Source organism: Halichoerus grypus, chromosome 1 (assembly GCF_964656455.1).
Source record: "Halichoerus grypus chromosome 1, mHalGry1.hap1.1, whole genome shotgun sequence".
Lineage (NCBI taxonomy): Eukaryota > Metazoa > Chordata > Mammalia > Carnivora > Phocidae > Halichoerus > Halichoerus grypus.
In genome coordinates this window covers 1,533,982-1,558,706 of record NC_135712.1, presented here as the reverse complement: position 1 = coordinate 1,558,706, position 24,725 = coordinate 1,533,982, and the positions used below count along the sequence as shown (strand labels likewise).

At 54.7% G+C, this 24,725-nt stretch overlaps 1 protein-coding gene and 1 long non-coding RNA gene across 3 annotated transcripts in view; one reads left to right on the top strand and one right to left on the bottom strand.

The window, feature by feature from the left end:
• The first annotated feature begins 7,571 nt into the window (after nt 1–7,571).
• ADARB1 (adenosine deaminase RNA specific B1) overlaps nt 7,572–24,725 on the top strand; it is a 129,963-nt gene continuing 112,809 nt past the window's right edge. Inside the window, exon 1 of one of the 2 annotated variants that reach the window (XM_036073271.2) lies at nt 7,572–7,756. The gene's annotated coding sequence lies outside the window, so the exon portion shown is untranslated. The remainder of the gene's footprint in view (nt 7,757–24,725) is intronic. The other variant, XM_036073268.2, reaches the window with a different exon arrangement.
• LOC118523596 (uncharacterized) lies at nt 11,491–17,859 on the bottom strand. Its single transcript, XR_004911187.2, has 2 exons — nt 16,933–17,859; nt 11,491–12,690 (listed from the first exon to the last, which is right to left on the bottom strand). It is a non-coding gene; the product is annotated as an uncharacterized LOC118523596 (long non-coding RNA).

Sequence of the window (24,725 nt, the reverse complement as noted above, 5' to 3'; positions counted from 1 at the left end):
TTATTGCCCACATAGCCTTCCTCTCTGTTCATGCCTTTTGTCCATTTTTACTAAGTCATCTGCATTCTTCTGTTGGGTTTGTAGTTCTTTATATGTCCTGGATGCAAATCCTGTTGATTATACACTTTGCAGATGTCCTCTCCCTACTGGGTGCATTGTTTTTACTTTATTGCCTCTTTTATTTATTTATTTTTTTAAAGATTTTATTTATTTATTTGACAGAGGAAGACACAGCGAGAGAGGGAACACAAACAGGGGGAGTGGGAGAGGGAGAAGCAGGCTTCCCGCCGAGCAGGGAGCCTGATGCAGGACTCGATCCAGGGACTCCAGGATCATGACCTGAGCCGAAGGCAGTCGCTTAACCAACTGAGCCACCCAGGCACCCACTTTATTGCCTCTTTTAATGAACATTCTTAATTTCAATAGAGTCAGATTTATCAATCTTACCTTTTATGACTGGCACCTTTCGTACCTTAAGACATTCTTCCCTCCCCAAAATCATAAAGATATTTACCTCTGTTTTAAAAGTTTTTTTTTTCTCCTTAATTTATCTGGAGCTGAGTTTTGGATAGAGTGTGGGAGTATACCTAAATCCACTTTTTCCCTAAATGGACAAAAAATGCCCCAGCCTCATGTAGTGAAGTCATTTCTTTCCCCACTGATCTATGGTAGCTCTTTTGTCGAAGGTGAAAATGTAAGTGGGTCTGCTCTGGGACTCTGTTCTGCCTCGTCGCTCATTTTGTCCGTCCTTGGGCCAGTCACGAGTGGTCTTCACAGTTGCTGGAGCAAATCCCCTCCCTTCGTCTTCTTCTTTAGGAGCGTCCTGGCGATTCTAGCTCGTCTGCCTTCCTGTGATCTATTTTAGAATCAGTCCGGTTGCATGAAAATCCCTGTTGGAATGTTTATGGAATCCGATTGACTCTATACGTAATTTGTAGGCGAGGTGACACATTTATGACCCTGGGGTCCTCTTATCTATTAAAATGGTGTGTCTCTACATTTGCTTGCTCTTTCAGTAACTTTTTAGAAATATTTTTTCCTCCTTAAAGATCACACACCTTTCCTGTTAGATTTAATTTTTAACTCATACTTTCGTATGCAATTGTAAACGGGATCGTTTTTCTAAACTACCTGTTGTTTGTTGCTCGTGCACAGAAATTGGTGTGTGTGTGTGTGTTGGCTTTGTACTCAGTAATCTTGCTAGATTTTATTAAATTGAATAATCCAGCTGCAGATTATTTTTTGTTTTCTGTGTGTGTCATCATGTCACCTGTGATTGTCTACACCCCCCCCTCCCCCCCCCCACTGCGTGGTGCTCTGTCCTCGGGCTCTCACAATGCCGAACAACAGTGGAAAGGGCCAGTGTCCGTGGTTTGTTCCTGATTTTAGGAGACTGTGTCTCACATTTCACTGTATGTTTCATGCCTGTTTAGGAGCCTGTAGGCACTCTTTATCAGGTTAAGGAAATGCCCTGTTATTCGCAGTTTCTGAGAGTTTGTGTTTCCAACCATGGGGGGTGCTGGGTGTTACTGAAAGCCTCCCTGCATCCGCTGAGATGGTCCTACAGGTGTTCAGCTTTGACCTCCGGAGGGGGGATTTGCATGATAGATTTTTAAGTGTTAAGCCAACGTCATATTCCTGGGTAAGCCTGGCTCAGTCGTAATGCCTTCATTCTCATCTTACCTATTCCTGGACTTTGTTTTTTTTTTTTTTTTTTAAGATTTTATTTATTTATTTGACAGAGAGAGAGATAGCTAGAGCAGGAACACAAGCAGGGGGAGTGGGAGAGGGAGAGGCAGGCTTCCTGCCGAGCAGGGAGCCCGATGTGGGGCTCGATCCCAGGACCCCGGGATCATGACCTGAGCCGAAGGCAGACGCTTAATGACTGAGCTACCCAGGCGCCCCCTATTCCTGGACTTTGGCTTACTGTGTGTTTGTCCTGGGTCCATGGCTATTTATTTAGTTTATGGATGAGGTCAGTTCATCGTCTCTTCGGAGCCATTCTTCTTAGGTTCCAGAGTCAAAACGACGTCAGCTTCCTCATAGGAGACAGGGAGTGTCCTTTCTTTCTAGCCAGTTCTGTCCCCAGCACCCCACCGAAGTTTTCAAAGTCAGCACAACCTCTGTGTCTTTCTCACTGTGTTTGGACTCATCACAGTACCTACTTAGCTTTCCTTCTGGAGAGGCTCCCTGTGGGGCTCCTGGCCCTCTCCTCTGCATCCACCACTTGGACCTCTGAGGCCTCGCAAACTGCACAAAATGCCCTTGTGGCTTCTTCCCAGCTCTGCCTCATCTCAGTGCATGGCGCCGCCCTCCTCCAGCACGGGCTAGCCAGATCCTTCCTGCTCCGCATCCCTTCACCCGATCCATCACCAAGCCTTACCCAGTCTGCTTCCAGAAACATCTGAACTCTCCACCTGAGCTGCTCCCGTCTGACGGAAGCGATTGGCATCCCTCCTGGGTGGGCAGGAGCCTCAGGCACAGCCCTGGGAGCCTCAAGCGCCACCACGGCCACCCCAGTGGCACCCTGGTTTTGGATTGTGTTTCCTTCCCTCCCCAAGACAGTTTATGCACTTTGATGGGGCCGGTCGAATTCCCAGTGTCCGGGTGGAGCTTGGCTTCAACCAGGAGTCGGCACACTTTTTCTGTAAATCGCCTGATGGTGAATATTTTAGGCTTTATGGGCCACATACATCTCTGTCTCATCCTCTTTCTTTCCCCCAATCCGTTATAAAGGTGCAATGCAGGGGGGCCTGAGTGGCTCAGTCGTTAAGTGTCTGCCTTCAGCTCAGGTCATGATCCCAGGGCCCTGGGATCGAGCCCCGCATCGGGCTCACTGCTCAGCAGAGAGCCTGCTTCTCCCTCTCCCTCTGCCTGCCACTCTAACTATCTGTGCTCTCTCTCTGTCAAATAAATAAATAAAATCTTAAAAAAAAAAAGGTGCAATTCATTCTGAGCATGTAGACTGTACAAAAACAGACCACAGGCCTTAGCGTGCTCACCGCTGGTCTTCACGTCTCAGGGTTAACCACCCAGACACCTTCCATCTTTTTTTTTTTAATTTTATTTTATTATGTTAGTCACCATACAGTACATCATTAGTTTTTGATGTAGTGTTCCAAGATTCATTCTTCTCGTATAACACCCAGTGCTCCATGCAGTACGTGCCCTCCTTAATACCCATCACCGGGCTAACCCATCCCCCTCTCCCCTCCCCTCTAAAACCCTCAGTTTGTTTCTCAGAGTCCATAGTCTCTCATGGTTCATCTCTCCCTCCGATTTCCCCCCCTTCATTTTTCCCTTCCTTCTCCTAACATCCTCCATGATATTCTATCCTTATGTTCCACAAATAAGTGAAACCATATGATAATTGACTTTCTCTGCTTGACTTATTTCACTTAGCATAATCTCCCCCAGTCCCATCCATGTTGATGTAAAATTTGGGTATTCATCCTTTCTGATGGCTGAGTAATATTCCATTGTATATATGGACCACGTCTTCTTTATCCATTCATCTGTTGAAGGGCATCTTGGCTCTTTCCACAGTTTGGTTGTTGTGGACATTGCTGCTATGAACATTGGGGTGCATATGGCCCTTCTTTTCACTACATCTGTGTCTTTGCTCCTTCCATCCTGATGGTGTTTGAGGGAGGAAGATCCAAGTGGCCTAGCCCGATCAGGATGCTGCCCTTGATTGACAGGCTGATGAAGTCCTGTTTTCTTTGAATTCCTGTCAAATGGAAATGCTCTTTCCTCTGCCTCGGGGCACCCTCACCACCAGCCCATTCATCTGTAAGGCTCAGCTCAAAGCCAGGGCTTCTAGAAGCTTGCTCCGTGTCTTGGAGCAGGGCCGGATGCAGCTCCAGGGACGCACACAGCTCTCCATTAGAGCACCCATGGTCTTCACCACGGGCGCCTGTGTGGTGGGGCGACTTTCGTGGATGAACAGGCTCAGAGAGGCCGGTTGCTCAGCTAATGTGTGGTGAAGCGGAGTCTGGATCCTGTCCCACCCAATGCCTGTGCTCTTCACCCTGGCCTGTCTCCCAGCCGTCCTGCACGCCACCTTTTCCCTGTCTCACCGCCCTGCTCCCAGCTCCGAAGCAAATTCATAGTCTTACTCATCCGTGCTCACTGGTGCACCTGATGCACAGTGCAAGGCCCCCGAGGCCCCCCAGCCTGTTCTCAGTGCCCTGTCTCTGCCTGCCTGCTGCGTAACTCTCACCGTGGGCCCGCTCCCCTGTGCCTGGCAAGGGATGAAGGCCATTCTAACCACTCTGGGCTTCCACACTGCAGGTCTAGGCACAGACTTAGGCTTGTCTCCATGCCAGCCCCAGCTTCCAAGTGAAGTCACACTGAGTCAGAACTCCACCTCTGGTCCTGGAGCTGGGGAGTGGGAGGAGTGCATGTGTTCCAACCACTGTACAAACAAGGCTTCTCTGGGTCCGTCCCGTGACGGGGCTGGGTTCACTGGCAGTTGGGGGGGCCCCAGAGAAGGAGGTGCATCGTGAGCTGGGCAGACTCCATGCACGGTGCTTGCTCCCGTGAAGAGCTGATTGAAGGCTTCGCACCATCTGGTTTTTGTCATTCCAGTGTCATGCTTTTTATAAACATGGACAAAAAAAAAATTTTGTCTCAAATAAACGTATCACAGTATACTGGCTCTCTCTTATTAGCAGTTTTATCTTCCTGACTTTTTTAGAAACCAAGTAATCAATAGCCTACTTTTAGACTACAATCTAAAAGTACCCATGGGTGTCTTCTCCGGAGCACATTGGGCAGGATTAAATAAAACAAGGAAACACACATTTTCCCAGACACATTTATGACTACACATGGGGACCACAGTGGAACTGACTTCAAAAGAACACGAAGAAGGTTGTCCTTGGAGTTGAATGACTGAGACCCATACTCAAGGCCCATGGGTCATCAGCCTGCATCACCCGTGACTAAGACCAGGGCGGAGCCTCCCCAGGACACTTCGGGAATGGGATCGCCACGGGGAAGCCGTGCTGGGACCACATGGTCACCGTGTGTGAGCAGAAGGTGTGGTGGGCCCGAGGCCTGGAAAGGAGGGGCAGAAAGCCAGGCCAGGCCAGGCCAGCTGGGCCGCCCAGAGCCGCCAGCACGCCTCTGCGAGCAGGTCATGTGCTTCAGCCCTCTGGCTGCCACTCTGCTGGGGACCTGGACACAGGAGTGTTTCTCTGCCTGTCGGCTGGGAACACTTCCTTCGGCTGAAAGTCTTTCTGGAAGCCCAGGATGTGAATGAAGGCAAGCAGCTCCAGTGTGGTCAGGCCGGGCACCTCCTTTCTCCTTCCCACGGTTCCCGGGTCGGCTCTGCAGGTCACACCCCATCTCTAGAGTCTGCTGGAGGCCAGGGTCCTGTAGTTCTGTCCTGGAGGCACCTGGGGTGTCCAGAGTGATTTCTAATTCTGCTTGGGGGATCCAGCTACGTGGCCATGTCAGCGAGAGGGAAAAGTGGCTAAGGCGGCCTTCTGTGTCGTATAGACCATGCCCCCAACAGCTGACAGGTTCATGCACTTCCAGAAAACCTAACACTTGGTCACTGAGGCAGATGGGTGGGGGCGGGGGCAGCTGGAATCCCCAGGCAAGCATTTGAGCATCAGGTTTGTTTTCCAGGACACAAAAGTGATATTTTATTTTCATAATTTGCATGAGTGAGGTGAACAACAGACCGAGCGTCTGGGGGGGGCAGGGTGGGGCCACACTGAAGGGCTGCCGGTGGTGGCCCCTGCGTGGTTCAGCTGCCAGCACCTCTGGGGAGGCTGAGCGGCCATCCGCAGCACCCCGGCATCTGACGCTGACGGTAAGCAGGGGCCCGAAGGGCGTCCCTCTGCAGCCTGTAGGACCCCCCATCAAGGCACTGGACCTCACCGGTGCTGCATAGCTGTGGCAACGTCCCACGTCTTGGCTCCCGTGGCTGGAAATGGCTTTCCCCACATCAGCACAAAGAGGCATGTTCTGCGTGCCATGGTTCCAAGTCAGGAGGAATGCCCCAAGCCTGGCTCCGCCCGCGATCCCGGGCTCCTCGCCGGGTCTGTGTCCACAGCAGCGTGAACGTGAAGGTCTCAGTCCGGCTGCACCAAACAAAGGCTCGCTTGTGGAAGACGGCCGCGGAGATGTACCCTCCAGTGAGTCACACGTCCCTTCACCTTGCCCTGCACAAGCCCCCCTCACACCCACCCAGCACCTGGCCCTCTGACTTTGGCCCATGGGACTTTAGGCTGGAAATGCCCCATGCACTGAGCTTTGCCTTCCCTCCTGCTGCAGGTGGGAGTCACACACCATGAGAAGCAGCCCTGGCCAGCCCGCTGACCGCAGGTGACAGCCTGGGTCCTCCCGTGGTCCCTCCCCGTGGCCCGTACGAGCGGGTCCAGCCCACACCCCATGAAGCAGACTTGAGCTGTGTGAGCTACTGGCCACAGATCGTGAGTAATTAAGCCGACTGGTTTTGGGGTGGTCTGTTTCACAGAAAGAGATCTCAGTCCTCACGCACACATCTGTTTACTAAGGTGGAATCCCTAGAGGGCATCCGGGAGTCTTGATTTTTCCTCGGTGTCCACAGGGCTGCTCTGGACACTGCACCTGGCACGTAGCCCTCCGGCGGGGTGATGGGCTTGCCTGTTAGCGGGCTGGCCCCAGGGAGAAGCGTTTCCTTTCCAGCAGAACAGCCGGAAGCAGATACCTGGCCTCCTGCAGCGCTTCCGTGCGGTTCATTCACGCTGCGGGGCGCGGGCCGTTCGGCGGGAGGGTTCCTGCCCACCAGGCGCGGCCGGGGCTCCTCGGCGGGGTGCGCCTTCTGCCGCCCGTCGGACACCGGAGGAGGCGGGCGGAAGCCCTGAGAGCGCCCGAGCCCGCCGTGCGAGGAGCGGCAGCTGAGCTGGCTCTGGCGGCCCCGCGGTGCCCGCTGCGCTCGGCCTGCTCGGCGGGGTCAGGAGCCCGGTGGGCCAGGCTCGGACCTCTCCGCGCTCGCGGCTCAGCCCTCGGCACCTGCGCTCACGCACGCCGGAGTCCTCCTGCTTACGCCTTAGTCGGTTTTCTGTTCTGCACAGAACGCGGCCTGGGGTCGGTTAGTGCGGCCTTCGGGAACGTGGCGCTCCCACACGTGCTCGTCGTCCCGTGTGCAGGCGGGGAAAGTCGGTCAGCCCGGAGAGGGGAGGAAGTTTACCGCACGCGCCCTAAAACGCTTCCAACGCCTTCCCTGTACACACACCCACCAAGCACCAGCCACCACCTGGACTGGGACAAGCGGACCTGCCCCTGACCTCCGCGGGAGCTCCGCGCACAGGCCAGGGAGCCAGCTCCGCAGCCCGGGGCCCACCGGACCCCACCGGGCCCCCACCTGCTCTGAGCACGCGCCGCACCGCGCACCAGGGCCCCGGCGGACGCGCGCGGACCCGCAGCGCCGGACCGCGGGAGGGCTCGCGCGGCGTGCGGGCGCGCGCACGTCCTGCGCCGCGGCGCCCCCTCCCCCCGGCGTGCGCGCGGCCGGCGGCGGGGGCGGCGGGGAGGCGGAGCCGGCGCCGAGGGCCGAGGGCGGAGGGCGGAGGCTGAGGCGGAGGCTGAGGCGGCGGCAGCGGCGGCGGAGGCGGCCGGGTCGGGCGGTGCTCGGGGCCGCGCTCGGGGCCGCGCCAGGCCACGGCCAGCGCGCCGCAGCCCCGGCGGCCGAGTGGAGCCCGGGCGGCCTCGCGGTCCGAGCCTGGGCGCGGCGTGCGGAGCGCAGGGGCCCGCGGCTGAGGTGAGGCGAGGCGAGGGGAGGCGAGGCGAGGCCAGGCGAGGCGAGGCGAGGGCGCGGGCTCGGACCCCGGGGCCGGGCACCGCCGCCGGGGCCGCGTTTATGTAAGCGCCGCCGAGCAGGTGGTGAGGCCGGGCCGGGCGTGCGCCGCAAGCGGGACCCCCGTGCTGCCCGGCCCGGGCGGGGGTCCCGAGGGGCTGCCGGGCGGAGGTGTCCGGGGGGCTGCCCGGCGGGGTGCGGGCCGGCCGGGGAGGGGAGGCTGCGTCCGGGACGGCCCCGCGTCTCCTCCCCGGGGCGCCGCGTCTGCGCGGGATGCTCTGCGCCGCGGGAGAGGGAGGCTGCGCCCCGCGGTGAAGCTGAGCCCGGTGGGGGGGCTGCGCCCCGGGATGAAGCTGCGCCTGTGGGGGGACTGCGCCCCGAGATGAAGCTGCGCCCGGTGGGGGGGCGGACTGCGCCCCGGGATGAAGCTGCGCCCGGTGGGGGGGCGGTGGACTGCGCCCCGGGATGAAGCTGCGCCCGGTGGGGGGGCGGTGGACTGCGCCCCGGGATGAAGCTGCGCGGGTGGAGGGGTGGACTGCGCCCCGGGATGAAGCTGCGCGGGTGGAGGGGTGGACTGCGCCCCGGGATGAAGCTGCGCCTGTGGGGGGGCTGCGCCCCGGGATGAAGCTGCGCCCGGTGGGGGGGCGGTGGACTGCGCCCCGGGATGAAGCTGCGCGGGTGGAGGGGTGGACTGCGCCCCGCGATGAAGCTGCGCGGGTGGAGGGGTGGACTGCGCCCCGCGATGAAGCTGAGCCTGGTGGGGGCACTGCGCCCCGGGGTGAAGCTGCGCCTGGTGGTGGTGGGGGGGTGGACTGCGCCCCGAGATGAAACTGCGCTCAGTGGGGGAGTGGACTGCGCCCCGCGATGAAGCTGCGCCTGGGGGGGGCACTGCGCCCCGGGGTGAAGCTGCGCCGGTGGTGGGGGGGGGACTGCTCCCCGGGATGAAGGGGAGGCCGCGCCCCTGGAATGAAGCTGCACTGGTGTGTGTGTTGGGGGGGGGAGGTAGACTGCTCCTGGGATGAAGGGGAGTCTGCACTCCTGGGAGGAGAGGCTGCGCCCCGGGGAGAGTAGGCTGCGTCCCGGGATGAAGGGGAGACTGCGCCCCTGGGACCGGAGGTTGCGCCCCGGGATAAGGCTGCACCCCAGTGGGGGGGACACTGCGCCCGGGTTGAGGTGAGCTGCGGGATAAAGGGGATTCCCGCTGCACCCCGGAATGGAGATGAGCCCCTGGGGACGGGAGACTGCACCAGGGCAGCCCCTTCTCCTCCCCGGGAGTGCCGCGTCTGCTCGATGCTCTCGGCCCCAGGGAGGGATGGCTGCGCCCGGGACGGCCCCGCGTCCCCTTCTGGAGGGCACGGCGTCCGCGCGGGAAGCTCTGCGCTGCGGGGAGGGGAAAGTGCGCCCTTGGGATGAGGCTGCGCCCCCGAGGAGGGGAGGCTGGGCCCCCCAGGATAAGGCTGCACCCCGGACGGCCCCGAGTCCCCTCCCGAGGGCGCCGTGTCCGCGTGGGATGCTCTGCGCCTCGGGCGGCCCGGGGCGGGGAAGTTCCCGCGGCGGGTGGCGGGCGTCTGGAGCGATCCGGAACAATCTGGGGCGATTGGGGGCCCGAGGTGAATTCTGACGTGTTCACATCTGCAGTAGGAAAATTACCGAGTTGTGGATGGGTCCGAGGGAAGGTGTCACATTGAGCTGTGGACGCTAAAAGTGTTGGGAGTCCGGGTTTACAGACCCGAGAAACGTGCTCTGGTCCCGGTATTTGTCAGAGTCCGGCACCCTTGTGTGTGTTTCGCAGTTAATATTTTTAGCCACCAGGTTTTGCTAGTTACTTCTGATAAGGACATTTTGTTTCCTTAATAAAGAAACCATAATGGTTAGCATTCCACTCTTCAAGTATAACGAAAAGTGGCTTGATATCAAACTTGCTTCTTTACTTAGTGCCCTAATTAAGATGATAGATCAGTAAGCTTCGGGAATAGAAATACTGATTTAATCCTCGTTGTTTCCTCTTAAATTTACCTGTATATTTTTATTCCTTTGAAGGTGCCACCAGAGCTGCATTTTCTAGAACAGTGGGTTGTCTTGTTGTCTTGTTCCTGGGAAATGTCTTTTAATGACCCATCTTTTCTTTGGGGCAGAGACTACCCTCTGCCTGCCCATGGTCTCCCGGAGGAGGAAGGGAGAAGGCAGGCTGGGTGGGACTGCTCCACCTTGGATAGGAGAATTAGCTGTCCTCGCCTGCACGGCTCCTCCAGTGGGCAGATCCTCTCCCAGTGCACACCCACAACAGGGGCTTGATAAATATTTGATGAGACCTGCTGAGCTGGGTGCGGAGACCCTGCCAGAGGGCAGAGGTCGAGGCAGGGGACTCACAAGGGCTTTGAAAGGAATGCATCATCTGTGAGTAATGCCCTGTTAGATGTCTGAGGGTTCCTGAGACTGAATATATTCAACTGCATCTTCAAAATTGGAGGCTATAGTTGGAAGGGGGAAAAGGAGGCCTTTCTGCAGGGGGCAGTGGTGAAAAGAAAATTGGTCCAGCTCTGAGAAATTGATGACACATGTGTCTCGAGGTGCAGTGTGCTCATAAAGTCAGTACTGGGAGGTGAGGAGAGGAGAATTAGCTAATAACGTCATCGGCAAACAACTTCTTGGTTCATAGGCAAATGCACTCCTTTGTGAATTGACCCACTGTGAAAGCATTTCAGTTTCTTTCAGATTTTTGGAATTAGAAAATTCTTTAAACTTATATTTGTCCGGTGAATGGGTAAAGCAGACTTAATTCAGTTGACAGATACATCTGTGGCTTGCTGTGTGCTGGGCCCTCCCTGTTACAGGGCTGGGGGTACAGTGCTGAGCAAGAGAGAGTTCAAAAAAGTTCAAATGCTGGCAGTTGTAGTAATCGCTTTATGGCTTTACGTTGTAAAAATTAAGACACGTGACTTCAGTTGTAAAACCTTAAGATGTATAGCATAAACATTTTTATGTATAGATGTAAAAATGTAACAGTGCGTTCAGAAGGTACAAAGAGTTAAAGCTCATTCCACTCCAGTTCCTCTCTCCTCTGTGGCCAGCTGATTGTGTATCTCCAAGCAGTGGTCAAAATGCAGTCGCAGTTGTACGTATGTTTTGATACAGTTTTTAATATTTGCTGTAACAAACAGGGCTGCTGTGAATAGTTTTTATACATGGGTGCAGGTGAAACCGACCGTGTTTTACTAGTCCCCACAATCCCTTAGTCCTAAACTTTGGAACAAGGACTGTTATTTAAATAGCAGATGGTTGGAAAGTATACTTTGGAGCTTAATAGGTGAAATTATATACTTACCAGCCTTTAAAAATTTTGTTTAAGAAAAATTGTCAATCTTAGTGTGAAACTGAAAAGCTTAGAGAGTTCCAATTTTATTTAAAAACTTGATTTTTTTTTGTGTCAGTTTTCTAAAATGTGAATTTCCAAATTTATAATTTGGTGTGACGGAAATGGTGGTGGTAAAAAAAAAAAACCCTGTAAAAATATATTCATAATATATGTGGTAGAAAAGGTAAACAGTGAGAATTTCGTTTAAAAATTGTACATTGGGGGCATCTGGCCAGCTTGGTCAGTGGAGCTGTGACTCTTTGGAGTCATGAGTTTGAGCTCATGTTGGGTATAGGTCTTACTTAAAAAAAATAATAAAAATAAAATAAAAATTGTACATTGAAGCAATTAAAATGTCTTTATTCCTTGAGGGACTTTTCGTGTTTCATTTGGCGTGTGGCCAGGGAAGACACAGTGGCCGAGAGAGGTCTTCACATGGCCTTACTGCAGAGCTGGACGGCTGTGGGGCCCAGACCATTAGTGCCGAATTATGACGTTGTAAACGGTGCTCTGATTCGCACCCCTTGCTGCTGTCCTCCACTCTCGTGTGCAAGGTGCTCTGGGAGTGTACAGAGAAAAAGGACTTTGGGTTTCAGTTTGGCATCTTTGTGATGGATTGAAATGAAGATGGGGTGGGGAGGGTGTGGTGGCCTGGAGGTACCTGGAATTTTTACTGGAAGTGCAGGGAAGTTCTGCTTGCCCTTAGGTCAGTTTGTTTCTCCCGGGGGATCCCCGGCAGGTGTTCATCCCATGCCAGGTACCGTTCTAGGTGCTGGAGACATGGGTGTGAGCACAGTAAGAGTGGTTCCTGCACTCCTGTGATTCACATTATGGGGGAGGAGGGGATGGTAAACCCCAGCTAAAGTGTTAAGTGCCAGGAAGTGCAAATAAAATAAAATTGAGGGTGGCTGGGGGGGGGTGCTGGGAGGTGGCTCAGAGGATGGAAGGAGCTGGGTGCTGCCAGGCAGGCAGGGGGAGCCCTAGAGGAGCTTCCTTGTCCTATGCTTGGAAGCGTGGGGAGGCCAGTGAGAGGGAGGGAGGCTGGAGGGCTGAGGCTGCCCTAAGGAATTTGGATTGTCATCACAGTGTGAGGGGGAGCCTTCAGAAGGGGGGTTCCTCTCTCCCATCCTTCCTAGTTGACCTTAGCGTTAGCGGGACAAGCCAGGCTTCTGGAGCACCTTCCATCTATTGACTTAACTCTCGGCATAGTCCAAAAGGTGGGCCCTGTTATGTGTCTTCCCATGTTCCAGTGAGGGCACACGTAAGGGGCAAAGCCAGGACTGCCCTGAGCCCCTGGACCGCAGGGGCTCTTCCTACCATCCCTGCTGCAGGGGCACGTGGCGAGATCAGCATGGGCTTGGGGCCGGGGCACAGGGGGTGACATCAGATCCGGCAGGCTGTCTGTCAGGCTCTGTACTATTAGCGGGAAAATGTTGCCAGTTACACTGGGATGTGGTACCTTTGTACCACTTAGGCCTCACTTCTGCTCATTCACAGTGCTCTTGGACTTGAAGCATCGACTTTTAAAACCATACCATTGTGCCTTCAAAAAAAAGGAAAACAGAAGTGAAATAAAATACAGTAATTATAAAATTTCTTTCCATTTAAAATTTGATTCTTCCCAGTCAGCCTTTGAGCATCGATGTGCTCCGAGCTGCCCCTCTGTTGCTCCCTGTGCCGGCTTTCCTGAAGTCCTCATCCCTGCTGGCTGGGGCTGTCTTCCCAGCAGCTGATGCCTGCTCTGTCCGTTTGGGTGCTTGCTTGATCTTATTGGCGGGTGCCAAGGAAAGGTTTCCGGTCCTTTGTTGACTGACCTGTTGATGGGCTATGTTGTCCTGTCTCCTGTCATCTTCAGACGCCACCCATGCGGGGCACCTCCGATTTCGGAGTATTCAGACACGGGAAAACACACGTCTGAGAACCGGTGAACTGGGGCATGTTTTGTAGGCAAGCCTGCCGGGATTGCAACATCCCAGAACGATCCCAGGGCTGCTGGCCTGAGCAGCTGGCTGGCGCTGGCGATGAGATGGCAGAGTTGGGGAAGTGTGAGTGTGTGGGGCAGAGAGCGGGTGCTGGGGACTGGCCGTGTGGGACCCCAGCAGGTACGCCCACAGACTGGGCCAGGAGCGTGCTGCCGCGTAGATCTCTGTGTCGCCGCATTTCAGATGTGTGATCTTGAGCAAGCTGTTTAATCTTCCTCTGCTTCAGGTTTCTGATCCATGAATTAGGAAGAGCAGTGGCAACCTTTATCCTATGGTTGTTGGGTCAATAAACTGAGCTAACGTAAAGTGCCTAAAATAGTACCTCTAACAGTACTAAAGGGGGTTTACTTTTCTTGTTATTTTTATGATTAGTCATCCAAGTGGAGATGTTTGGATACAAGTGGAAATTCAAGGTTGGGCTCAAGAAGAGGTTGGGGCCAAATATGTAAATTTGGGAGTCATTTGGCTGTTGCTGGTGTTTGAAACCACCAGGCTGCATAGTGGGTATAGACAGGGTGGAGTCTGGGGTCTTCTGATAAGGGGTCCATGGGAGGAGGAGGGTCTGGCAATATCCACTGTAAAGTGGTCTGTTGGAGGAGGAAACCAGAAGGGTCTGGTGGCCCGGGATGTAGGGCTGACGGAGTGGGCCTTGCAGTGGCCGAGGGCGCTGTGGGGGAGTGTCACATGGAGGATGCTTCAGAGTGGGCCAGCAGCTGGAGGGGTCATGGGCTCCGGGGAGTCAGGTGATTTTATTTTATTTTATTTATTTTTTTATTTTTTATTTTTTTTAAAGATTTTATTTATTTGACAGAGAGACACAGTGAGAGCAGGATCACAAGCAGGGGGAGAGGGAGAGGGAGAAACAGGCTTCCCACGGAGCAGGGAGCCGGATGCGGGGCTCGATCCCAGGACCCTGGGATCATGACCTGAGCCGAAGGCAGACGCTTAACGACTGAGCCACCCAGGCGCCCCCAGGTGATTTTATTTTTTAAATGGAAATGATGATGGTGTGTTTATGGGTTAACAAGAGCGATCCAGTGGAGGAGGACAACTTTATACTATGTTGGGAAAAGGGTAATTGTAGGAGCCATGTCCTTGAGAAGGTGAGAGGCAAGGCTGGAGGAGCAGGACCTCTGTGCGTGGGAACCTTGACTTCACGAGTATTTCTAAAAGACATGCTGCCCTTTTGAAAGGAAGATATAAAATAAAATAGAATTTTGTGCTCAGTCCCAGAAACTTGGGGATTGTGCTCTAGGACTTAGGATCCAGTTTCTTATTAGCTCCTGGTGTTAGACATGCTTGGGGCATCCTTATAGAAAGATACATGTGGAAATGGCATTTTACTTTATCAAAATAATTCTCTTATCTCTGAAAGTGTCATTAACTTAACTAGACGTTGGCACCTTTCCTCACTGAAGTTGGTACTGTTCTTGAGGACTAGCAAGACTGGCCTCCTGCTTTGTGCTTCCTTTGTCTTAAGCTGTCCAGAAGGATGGCAGCTTTGCATCTAGGACGGCCCCCCCCAGCCCTGGGGGGACGGGTGTTGCCTCCGGCCCAGTGACGCTGGATCGCCCCCGGGGTAGCAGCGCTTGCTGAAGGCTCCTGTTCAGGCGTCCGACCTCTTCTTGCACGCTGGTTCGTGTTGTCTGCGGTAGGTTCGGAGGCTTGAAGTATCCGTCTCCTCAGGAGTTCCACCAACGGGCTGAGGTGTGAAGCAGCCTTCACCGACTCCCTGCGTGTGCCCGTGGGCTGTGCCAGGGGAAAACTGGTCTCCACTGCTCTGGGCGCTCTTTCCCGCAGTGACAGGTTCTGTGTGAGTCATCATGGAAGGACGCACTCTGAAGGAGAAGGCCTGGGCCTCCTCGGGCCAACATTCCAGCGGGGAGGCTAAGCCAGCCACAAGGGCAGACGCTCTGCCGCGAAGCTCCTTTGTCTGGAGGGGACTGAGGAGACAAGGGCTGAGGGAGATGGCGTCAGAGGGCGGCTCCTCCCCAAGGCCTGCTGGGCAGGTCAGGCCTCTCTCAGCAGGGATGCTGCACTGACATTCAGGGGAGACGGGCTCTTCCCGCCCAGAGGGGGGACAAGGACATTCCCAGTGGAAGGGACACCTGCTGAACCCTGCTTGTTGGAGCAGCTGGGGGTCCGTCGTTGATGGAGGGTGCGGCAGAGGTGAGCTGTGCATGCAGAGTTTGAGGCTGGGGGTGATGGGGCGCCAGGCTGAGCGGGGATGGAGTCTAGGGGGTGAGGAAACAGGAGGTGTTAGGAGGGGCCCTTAGAACTCTTTGAGTTGTGATGATGCTCAGAAGGACCTGAGATGAAGATCCTTCAGTTATGGGCATCACTTTACATCAGGTTCTCTTTGAATCTGCAAATCACTTGTGCCTTGGTGGGTCATGTGCAGAATGTGAGCATACGTGTATGTGATCTGGAACGTGTATACCATATTTTTTGTAAGACACAGACAGGTGCAGCAGGGGCGCCTGGGTAGCTCAGTCGGCTGGGCGTCCGACTCTTGGTTTCAGCTCGAGGCATGGTCTCAGGGTCGTCATGGTCTCGGGGTCGTCATGGTCTCGGGGTCGTGGGATCCAGCCCTGCCTTGGGCTCTGTGCTCAGCAGGGAGTCTGCTTGAGATTCTCTCTCCCTCTGCCCCTCTCCCTCTGCCCCCAAACCAACTTTGTGTGGCAGAACTGGCAGGAACTAGGAGTCCTTGTACTTTGGTCAGTTATTCCTCCCGGGCGTACACCCATTTTTCAGATGGGGATCGGATGTTAAGAGGTTCAGTTCAGTACATTCTGGGAAAGCTGGGTAACATTTGGCTAACATTCAGGAAGCTCCTACTGTGTGTCAGGCCTGGTGGAGGCAGTTTAATCTGGCCTGCTGCTCGTGCAGCTCTGAGGAGCTCTTCCTTATGTGGCGCCATCATCAGCCTCAGACTGCTCCAGACACTCCTGCCTGCCTCCCTCAGTAGCCTCCCCCCCGGGTCTCCTTCTGCCTGTTCCTGACCCGCAGCCGGGTCACAGCCTTCGGTGGGGAGGATGGATCCATCCGTCTCCTGCCCAGAGCCCTGCCGCTTCCCCCATCTCTGAGCCCTCCCAGGGGCCTGCCGTCCCCCCCGCCCCCCTCCAGCCCTGGGGCCTTGCCCCCAGCCATCTCTGGGCTTCACCCCGCTGCACCCTCACCTCCTCACCCACCGTGTGTCCTGCTATCCCTTCTGTTACTCTTACTCTCCGTACCCACTCCCCCCTGCCTCCCATCAGGCTGCCCTCCGAGTGAGCGAGCGAGCGGAAGCCTCAGGGAGGAAGGGCTCTTGCTCTGCCTCCATCCTTGGGGCTCAGAGCGGCACATGGCCGAGAGCGGGCGGTCATCAGGGTCTGTGCAACAGTGACTAACGTTTTCTTACTTCCTGTGCAGGTGGTAAATGGCAGAGCCCCCCAGCACCCCTCCCCTGCTCCCGCCGTACTTGGTGAATCAGTCGTCTATTTATGCCCCGTATGTCTGTGTTATCTCCAGATTTTTGTGCTTTTCTTTGTAGAGGAGAAACATTTACAAAACATTCAGAGTTGTTGTAAAACCCTGAAGGACAATATCGTAATTTAGTCTGTTGAAAACAGCGTGTCCTCAGCCTACCAGAGTGGCTGTGTCCTGCTGCCACCATTTGAACCCTTAGGGCGACGCACAGCTAGACACGTTCTCTTGCGTGCTAACAGTTAGAGACATAACGGTTATCACTACATTGGGACAAAAATGAGAACGTGAGGAATTCTGGGAGGTTTCGGAGAAGAGCCAAGTAAAATGGAACATACCAGATTCAACGGTGGAGGCCTCAAGGATCGAAAGGATCGAAGACCTGGAGGAAGGTGGCCGGTAAGGTGCTCGGTGGAGGAGGAAGAGAGGAAGCGAGAGAGTGTGCTGGAATTTAGGAAGCTGGGTGTCCAATCCCAGCCCTGCCTCTGAACTTGGGGGCCCTCCCTTCAGTATCCTGCCGCAGGTTCCCCGAGGGTAAAACGAGGCCGGCCGGCCAGGTGGCTGACTTCCAAGCTTTGTTCCACTTCCGGAAGACTGTTGTATGCAGGAGTCTAAGTGTTTCAAGGGTCATTCAGTCAGCTGTTGCACAAATATTTGTCCTCGAACCTGTGTGCAGTCCTGTGTCGAAAGTAGGCAGTGCCTTGTCCCTTCTTGGCCGCTAGGACCCACCAGAGGCTCGCACCTGGCACACTGTCCTGTCACCTCAGCCCTGCTGAAGGAGGCGAGCTGCGGGAAGGGAGGATCTGGGGGTGCAGTCATGGGTTCTGGCTCCAGGGGACTCCCGACAGGCCCTTCTCCATGTTCTTCGTCTTAGGGGACTAGTGTATGTTGGTTGTCGGGAATTAAATTGAGCAAGGATTGTTTTTCCAGGTGTGAAAGTCTAAAGCTTATCATAGCTAACTAAAGATGATTCCGTAGCAGGTGATATTTAATTAGCCCTCTCTTGTAACACTATAGAGTTAGAAACCGAGGTGGTCAGTTTGGGAGGGGCACTGTAGTCTGTGCCTTGGTGTGCGGGCAGCGCGCATAGGTCAGCTTCCCTTTCTGTTTCGGCTGCTGATGGGATGCACCGGTTCTCTGACTCTCCGCGACTTGGTTTTCTTGAGAAGAGGCGTTCACTCACGGACGTAAGGGAGCTTCTCATCATCTGTGCAAGGCTGAGTCAGTCGTGATACCAGGTTCCCCTCTGCCCACGCTCCCGTCCTAACCCCACGCCTGCGGCTCCTTCGTCTCCTTGTCTTCTCTTTCGGCGAATGGGTTCTGCCAGGCGCCTACTTTCGCAGGTTCCTCTCTGTGGAGGCAAGGCTTTGTGCAGCCTGCTTCTCACCCAAGCTCCCGCTGCACCAGGCAGGGCTTCTGCCTCAGGGAGGGGGTGTCCCCACGGAGAGAAGGGGAGCCGTGCGTGCTGTGCGAGGCGCTCGCCGCTGAAGAACCGTGGACGGCACGGACCCTTGGCGCACGTGCTTCCCGGGCTGTGGTTTCAGGGGCTCTGTGCTCGGGCCGCAGCTGACAGCGCAGTGGTTAGAGGGGTCGCGTCTGCCCCGTCCTGGCGACCAGTGAGATCCATCAGTGGAAGTGCAGGCTCATTAGTCTTGATTGTTTTCAGAACAAGAATCTGCCCAAAATAACAATCAGACAGAGGGATCCCTCTTGACCGGTCACGTGCGCCGGGTCTGACGGCGTGTCGCTGTCCTATCACCGCGCTCTTGGCTGGGCGCTTCAGACGGTTACCGTTTTTGTTGTTGTTAATACGGCAAAACTTTATTTTCATTCAAAGTCACCTAAGCATTTAAAGGACCTCATGTAATAATGTCCCGGGGAGGGAGCGGCAGGTGCAGTGAACTGAGGACTTACTTGTTGCTTCAGGTAGAAGCTGGTTTGGGAGTTGCTGGGAAATCTTAATCCAGGATGATGTGGAATTCGTAGGAGTGAATCATGGGACTCAAGAGCCACGATAATTTGGGGTCATAGAGTTCAACCTAGATTTGACCATCACTGAAACCCTGTGGAAGATCAGTCCTGTCGGGTTTGGGCTGCTTTCTGGAAGTGGTGAGAGGGGGAGCCCAGTCTCAGGACTGCTGGCTCCGTGTCCAGCCGCGGATGTGGCGCAGGTCACCGCATGTAGATCACGGTTACATTTACCTCTCCGCACTGCTACCCTTGAGTTCTTCCTCTCTCTGTTCTTTGTGTCACATAGTAGAGGGCTTTCACCCACGAGCACACGAATGAGTGACATAGTTGATCATTTTACTATGAAGCTTCCTCTCCTTTAATTTTCTTCCTTTGACGAAACGGTGAGGGATTGATGTTTCCATAGAAAAAGCAGGTATTGCCCAAACCGGCAGGATGTGATGCGGGTGTGGGGGGCGGTGGCGGGGGGCAGAGAGCCCGTGTGGGGTGCCCCTTGTCCCGCCCAGCCCCCTAAAACTCCCCATGTGGAGCAGCCCTCCGTTGGCTCGGCAGGGTAGGCGAGGAGTGCTTGAGGAAATCAGGTGGTTCTCTCGAAAGCTCTTGCTGTAGGAAAGGGAGGTTTCTTCTGTTAGTGAGCCCAGGCGTCGAGGCAGGACGTCCGCTGTGGACGGAGCGCCGCTGTGAGTGGCGGAGCCAGGAGAGGGCAGGCTGTGCGCGCTGGCGTGCGAGGACCACCAGTGTTTCCCGGTCGCACGGGTTGTGGGAGGGGGCGCTGCGGGGGGCACGTGTGATCCAGCTGTGGGCGCGGTGCTCCAGGAAGATGCACGCGGAGCCCAAAGCTGGGGGGGCGCCGTAAGGAGGTTTTGTTTTGTGTTCGGTGGCTGCCGTGAGGTGTGCCCTCTGCAAGCGGACAGTGCAGTGGTTTCCACAGATGTCTGAGCTGTGCGGCCATGCTACGCCTGCGTCGGCCCCAGAATGTTCTGGTGTTTGTGTGAATTCTCATCCCACCCGCAGGCCCTGGCAACCACTGACCTCCTGTGTCTGCGGATCTGCCTCTTCTGGACGTTTCACTAACGGGGACTCACGCGGTGTGGCGTCTCCTGTCAGGCTTCCTTCGCTCCACAAGGGCTTTGGGGTTCCCCGTGTGGGGGAATGGCTCCATGGCTCGTTCGGTGAGCTGCCGACGAGGACTCCACCGCTCCGTACGGCACACCTGTTTTAGCCCTTCACTGGGCTGGGCGTTTGGAGTGTTTGTGAACAACGCTGCTCTGAACACGGGCAAACCAGCTTTGTGTGTGCATGCTCGTGCGGGGGTGGGCTCTGCAGCGGGGTTTCGGATCAAAGCTCTTCATTGTTGTTGATCAAGGTGGTGAAACCGCTTGTTAGACTTGAGGTGGTTTGCTCTTTAGGTCTCTGTGAGGTGCATTGAGCTTCTTGAATCGTGTGAACCTTTCACTTCCAGGATGAAGTGTCCTGGGCATGATGCCGCATTGGCTGCCAGGGTGTGATGACAGCCCCGGGTGTGGTGTCCCCGATAGGGCCCCGCCGATGAACTCTTTCCCAACATTTGATCTCTTCTCTCTCCGTCCGAGGAGATCAGAGCTGCACAGTTGGGCATGTTCAAACCGCCGTTCAGCCTACAGAACTCCGTGTGCCGAGTGCTTTGACCCCGCAGTTGCCCTTCCAGGGGTCTAGCTTGAGGGGACACCCCCAGCTGTAGGGAGATAACCTAATTATCCATGCACGTGTGTTGACCGTCCACAGAGTGCTGTGTGGAGGACAGTCTCTGTGAACTGACTCAGGGTGATCTCCAGAACGTGCAGAAGGCGAGGGGGGCACAGCGCCAGAGAGTGTCTAGTGCGCTGCCCTCCACCACACGTTCGTGCCCAAGGCACGTGGGCAGGACGAGCCAGAGCCGAAGGTGGTGCCGCGAGGGTGGGGGCTGGGTAGGAAGGAAGGGGAGTAGACTCAGCTGCAGGTGTGGGGGCGCGGGACGTGTCAGTACAACCTGACTCTTGGAACCGCAGGCCCCAGAATGAAATAAGTTAACTTCAGCCAGATGTGGGGGACCGAACGTGGACTACAAACAGAAACAAGCCCCATGTAGGACAGACAGTGATGGAGCCACAGAAGAGGAGGTGGGAAGAAAGTGTTAGCCTGGTTTTGGAAAGCCACGGTTCGTCTAGATTCTGTGGGGCGGGAGTCCAGCGGTGCCTTGGTTTCTCACAGGGGTCAGGTCAGCAGTGTGAGCTCACAGGACAGAGCCGACAGTGAATCTGTGCTCGGTACCCGGAGCCAGGAGGAAGGCTGAGGGCCTGGTGCTGCTGGGCTGGGACCGGGTCACCATGTAAACCCATGGTGTCTAACACGTGCACACAGGGGTGGGCAGGTACGGCGACACGGAGATACACATGAATGCACGTGTCCTGGCTCTGTCCCCCAGCAAGGCCCAGCAACACGAGTGTGCCCGAGCACCCTTCTCCAGTAGAAAGACACAGGGCTCCTTGAAGGAGGGCGGCTGGCGGTGCGGAAAGAAGGACGTGCTCCGAAAGGGCGGGGCATGTCCAGGGGGCGCGGGGGCCGCCCCGGAGGAGCACAGAGGGCCACAGCTGAGTCCGGCTGAGCAGGGAAATTCGTGATGATAGTATCCGTTTATAATCCCCAGACTAGAATGACGACCTGCCACTCCATACTGATATGAACAAATGGTTGAATAAATAGGTCAATACTCGGGGGGCGGAGGGGCAGCTCTTCTCGACAGAAGAGTCCGACTTAATCAGTGTGGAAAGGAGGAGGCCGTCGAGCATCAGCGTGAGGCAGGCGGCACAGCAATGGTTCGGGTGGGGCTCGGGCACGGGGGCTAAGCCTCACGGGTGAAAGTTTGAGGAGTAACAGGATATTGGCCTAGACTCGAAGTATCTCTTCCCCAACTTATTTATTTATTAAAAAAGGAAAAATGGTAACTTTAGAGTGGAGAAAGCCAGCAGACACACCTTCCCCGGGTGACGCAAGTTACCATGTCCTGTGATAAGACCGGTCACCTCCACCTACCGCAGATCGCACGCGGGCACATCACGTCTCTGGCATTCCTGCCCCAGATGCACAGTCACGGCGCTGTCTCCGGGGGACAGCAGACAGACCCAGCACGACACCTGACCTGCGCTCCCTGAGCGCCCAGGTGCCCAAGGACAAGCTTCTGGAGGGGACGCGATGGTGAAACGCAGCACGGCTTTTGGATGGGGTCCTGGCGCGGGGGGGTCTTAGTAGGAAAACTGGTGAAAGCAGATACAGCCTGTGTATTGTGCTCGAGTTGATTTCCTAATTTTGTAATTTATCAGCGATTCTGTAGGATGAAGAGAGGCTGGGTGAAGGATATAGGGGAGCTCTCTACTGTTTTCAACTTTCCTGTAAGTCTGTCATTTCAAAATAGGAAGCTGAAGAAGAAAGCCCATGATGGAACGTGACAGGACACCGTAGAGCTCAGGGTGAGGACGGGGTCCTCCCATCTGTCCCCATTGCCATCGACGATTCAGAGTTGTGTTGGGTGAGAAGTCCTCTCCTGCCTTCCTACTGGGAACTCTGGTGCCCTCGCTCCCCGTGTGGAGCATTCCGGAGCTATGGGGTGGAGGCCTTGGGATTGCCGGGCTCCAGTGGGAGGAGGCAGTTGGGGCCCCGGCTGATTGGGATACCAGAGGCCCTTACTGGGGACCTGTCACATGGCTACAGGTGTCCTCCTAGGTTGTCCTTGGTCTTTTGATTTTATTATTTTTTTTCCCCAAAGACAGATTTTAAATGTTTATATATTAAACTTTACTGGACTTTTCCTTTATGACTTAGGTTTTGAGTCCCGTCTGAGAACATTTTCCTGCCTCAGGAGTCTTTCCTCTTTCATTTCTTCTGGCAGTTTTATAGTCTGTTTTCCACACTTAGCTTATTAATCTGTGTGAAATTTGCTTTTATACAGTTTGAAGTGAGATCTGATCTTTCTCCCGGAGGCCAGCCGGCCGCCCACCGATCGCTGAGCGGTCTGCCCTGTGCACAGGGACGAGAGCCGCCGCCGTTGCCCCACGGAGCGGTTTCCCGGTCGCGGGTTCCTGCCGTACAGGAAGGCTCTCGGGCTCGCGGGCTGCTTCCGTGCACAGTTTGTCGTTGGCGTCTCGTGTTTTCTAGATAGAGGGTCAAATTGTGCAAATAATGCTGTTTCCCGCTGATCTTCGTCCTTTCCCTGTGTTCACTGGCTGGGTGTCTGGTTCCACCCCACACGCACTGTTCACACGGCGGCCGTGGTCCGAGGCGCTCCTCTTGCTCGGGCGTCAGCGCCAGGCGTGCTGCTGACCAAAGGCGTTTCGTGCAGACCCTTTATCCAGTGAAGCAAGTTGCTGAGAGGCTTTTAAAATAAACTTTATCATGACTAGCAGTAGAATTTGGTATGCTTTGTCTGCATCTGTTGAGATGGTTGTATGGTTTTTCCTCTCCAATCTGTTAATACAGTAAATTTCATTAAAAGATTTCCTGATGTTCAACATTTTTTCCTTCTTTACTTCCAACACATTGAAAATTAAATTTGCTATTTATCTTAATACCGTTTCCTTTTTCAAAATAAGCCCTTCCCCTCTCCCCTCACCCCCCCATTGTTTTACTTCTATGGAGCATAGTTTATATACTGTAAGGCGCATAGCGCCATGCTGGTAAATTTTTAACGGCCAGTGTTTTTGGAGGGAGGGGGGTGGAAAGAGCCCTGATGTGTAGCATTTGCCAATTTCCGTGGCATAAATATTTTCACCATTGTTTGTTCCAAGCTACCAATGAGCTGTCAGCTGGTTCACAGAATTTTGGAAAGTCCTCTCTCCTGAGCCGGTAGGAGCTGGTGTGGAGCCTGGTGACCGACTCTGACGCCCACCCTGAGGCTCCTCATGCCCGTCCAGGTCAGCACTCCGGCCTCCCTCCGGTAGCTGCTGGTCTGACCTTGGTCACCATCCTGTCCTTGCTCCTCCTTGTTTCCTGTTCTCTGCATTTACAGCTCTGTGTTTTCCCCTCAGAACGAGCTAGTAAAACGTAGGGCTCATAGGGACTTCTGTTGGAAAACTGAGCATCTGACCCATCATTATTACTACTGTGGCACTAACCTTATTGGAAAGACGAGGTAGGTTCCACGATAATAAATGTCCTCCAATCTGAGGGGTTGCTAGCATCTTGTATTCATGTAGCTCTTCATCTTCCCTTGTATAAATTGAACCTCTTTTCAGTTATCCGTGCAATCATTTGACAAGTATTTCTTGAGCACCTACTATGTGTCAGCCACTTGGGATGCCAGAGGTAAGGCAGCAGACGTTCTGATAGACCTTTAAGCTGCATGTTTTTCCGGTTTGCCTGGCCTTGCCAGTCGTCTTCTTACTCAGACATCTGCTTGTCTTTGCCCCTGGTATTACTTAAATCAACCTTCAGTTAATCCAGTTTCTTCCACTGCTTAATTTCAAAATTCCCTGCTTCAATATTAGTTGATGTTTAGTTTTATTACTTGTATAATTATTTCTGCTTTTAATAAATTCTCATGATGAAAAGACAAAGGAATTGGATCTGGTGGTTTTACATTAGGAAAGGTTAATTTTTTCAAGGGTTGTGATGGTAGAGTGCTTGGAAGAATGAGTGAAGTGACACTCTGTGGTTGGTGGACTGTCGTCTGAGGAGGCGCTGTGGGTGAGCTCATCATCATCATCATCATCTTCTGCAGCCCTCTGGATGCCAGCAGGCTGATGCCCTACCAGCGTGGTCTCTGTCTGGCTCCCAAAGGCATCAGGGTATATGTGGGGCTGTGCTCCTGGTAGCTTGGCAGCTCCGAGGGATGGGAGCCTGGCTCCCAAGGACCATACGGCGTTGTTGTGCATTTGCTACCCACTCTGAGATCAGGTGGGGTAGAGGAGATCAGGATGCAAGTGGGCCTCAGCCCAGGGAGACTGATGGGTTTGCCTGGGGGAAAAAGATCTAGAGACACCCCCCCCCCCCACCCCGCCGGTGAGCTTAGCTGTTATGGTGGGTAGGGAGGCTGGATGCAGGCCAGTGGACCTCAGAAATCCATTCGCCCATTTTAATAAGAGAAAATAGTTCTGTTTTACTTATTCAGACAATTTAAAAGCCCTTAAAGATCAACTTTCCTCATTCC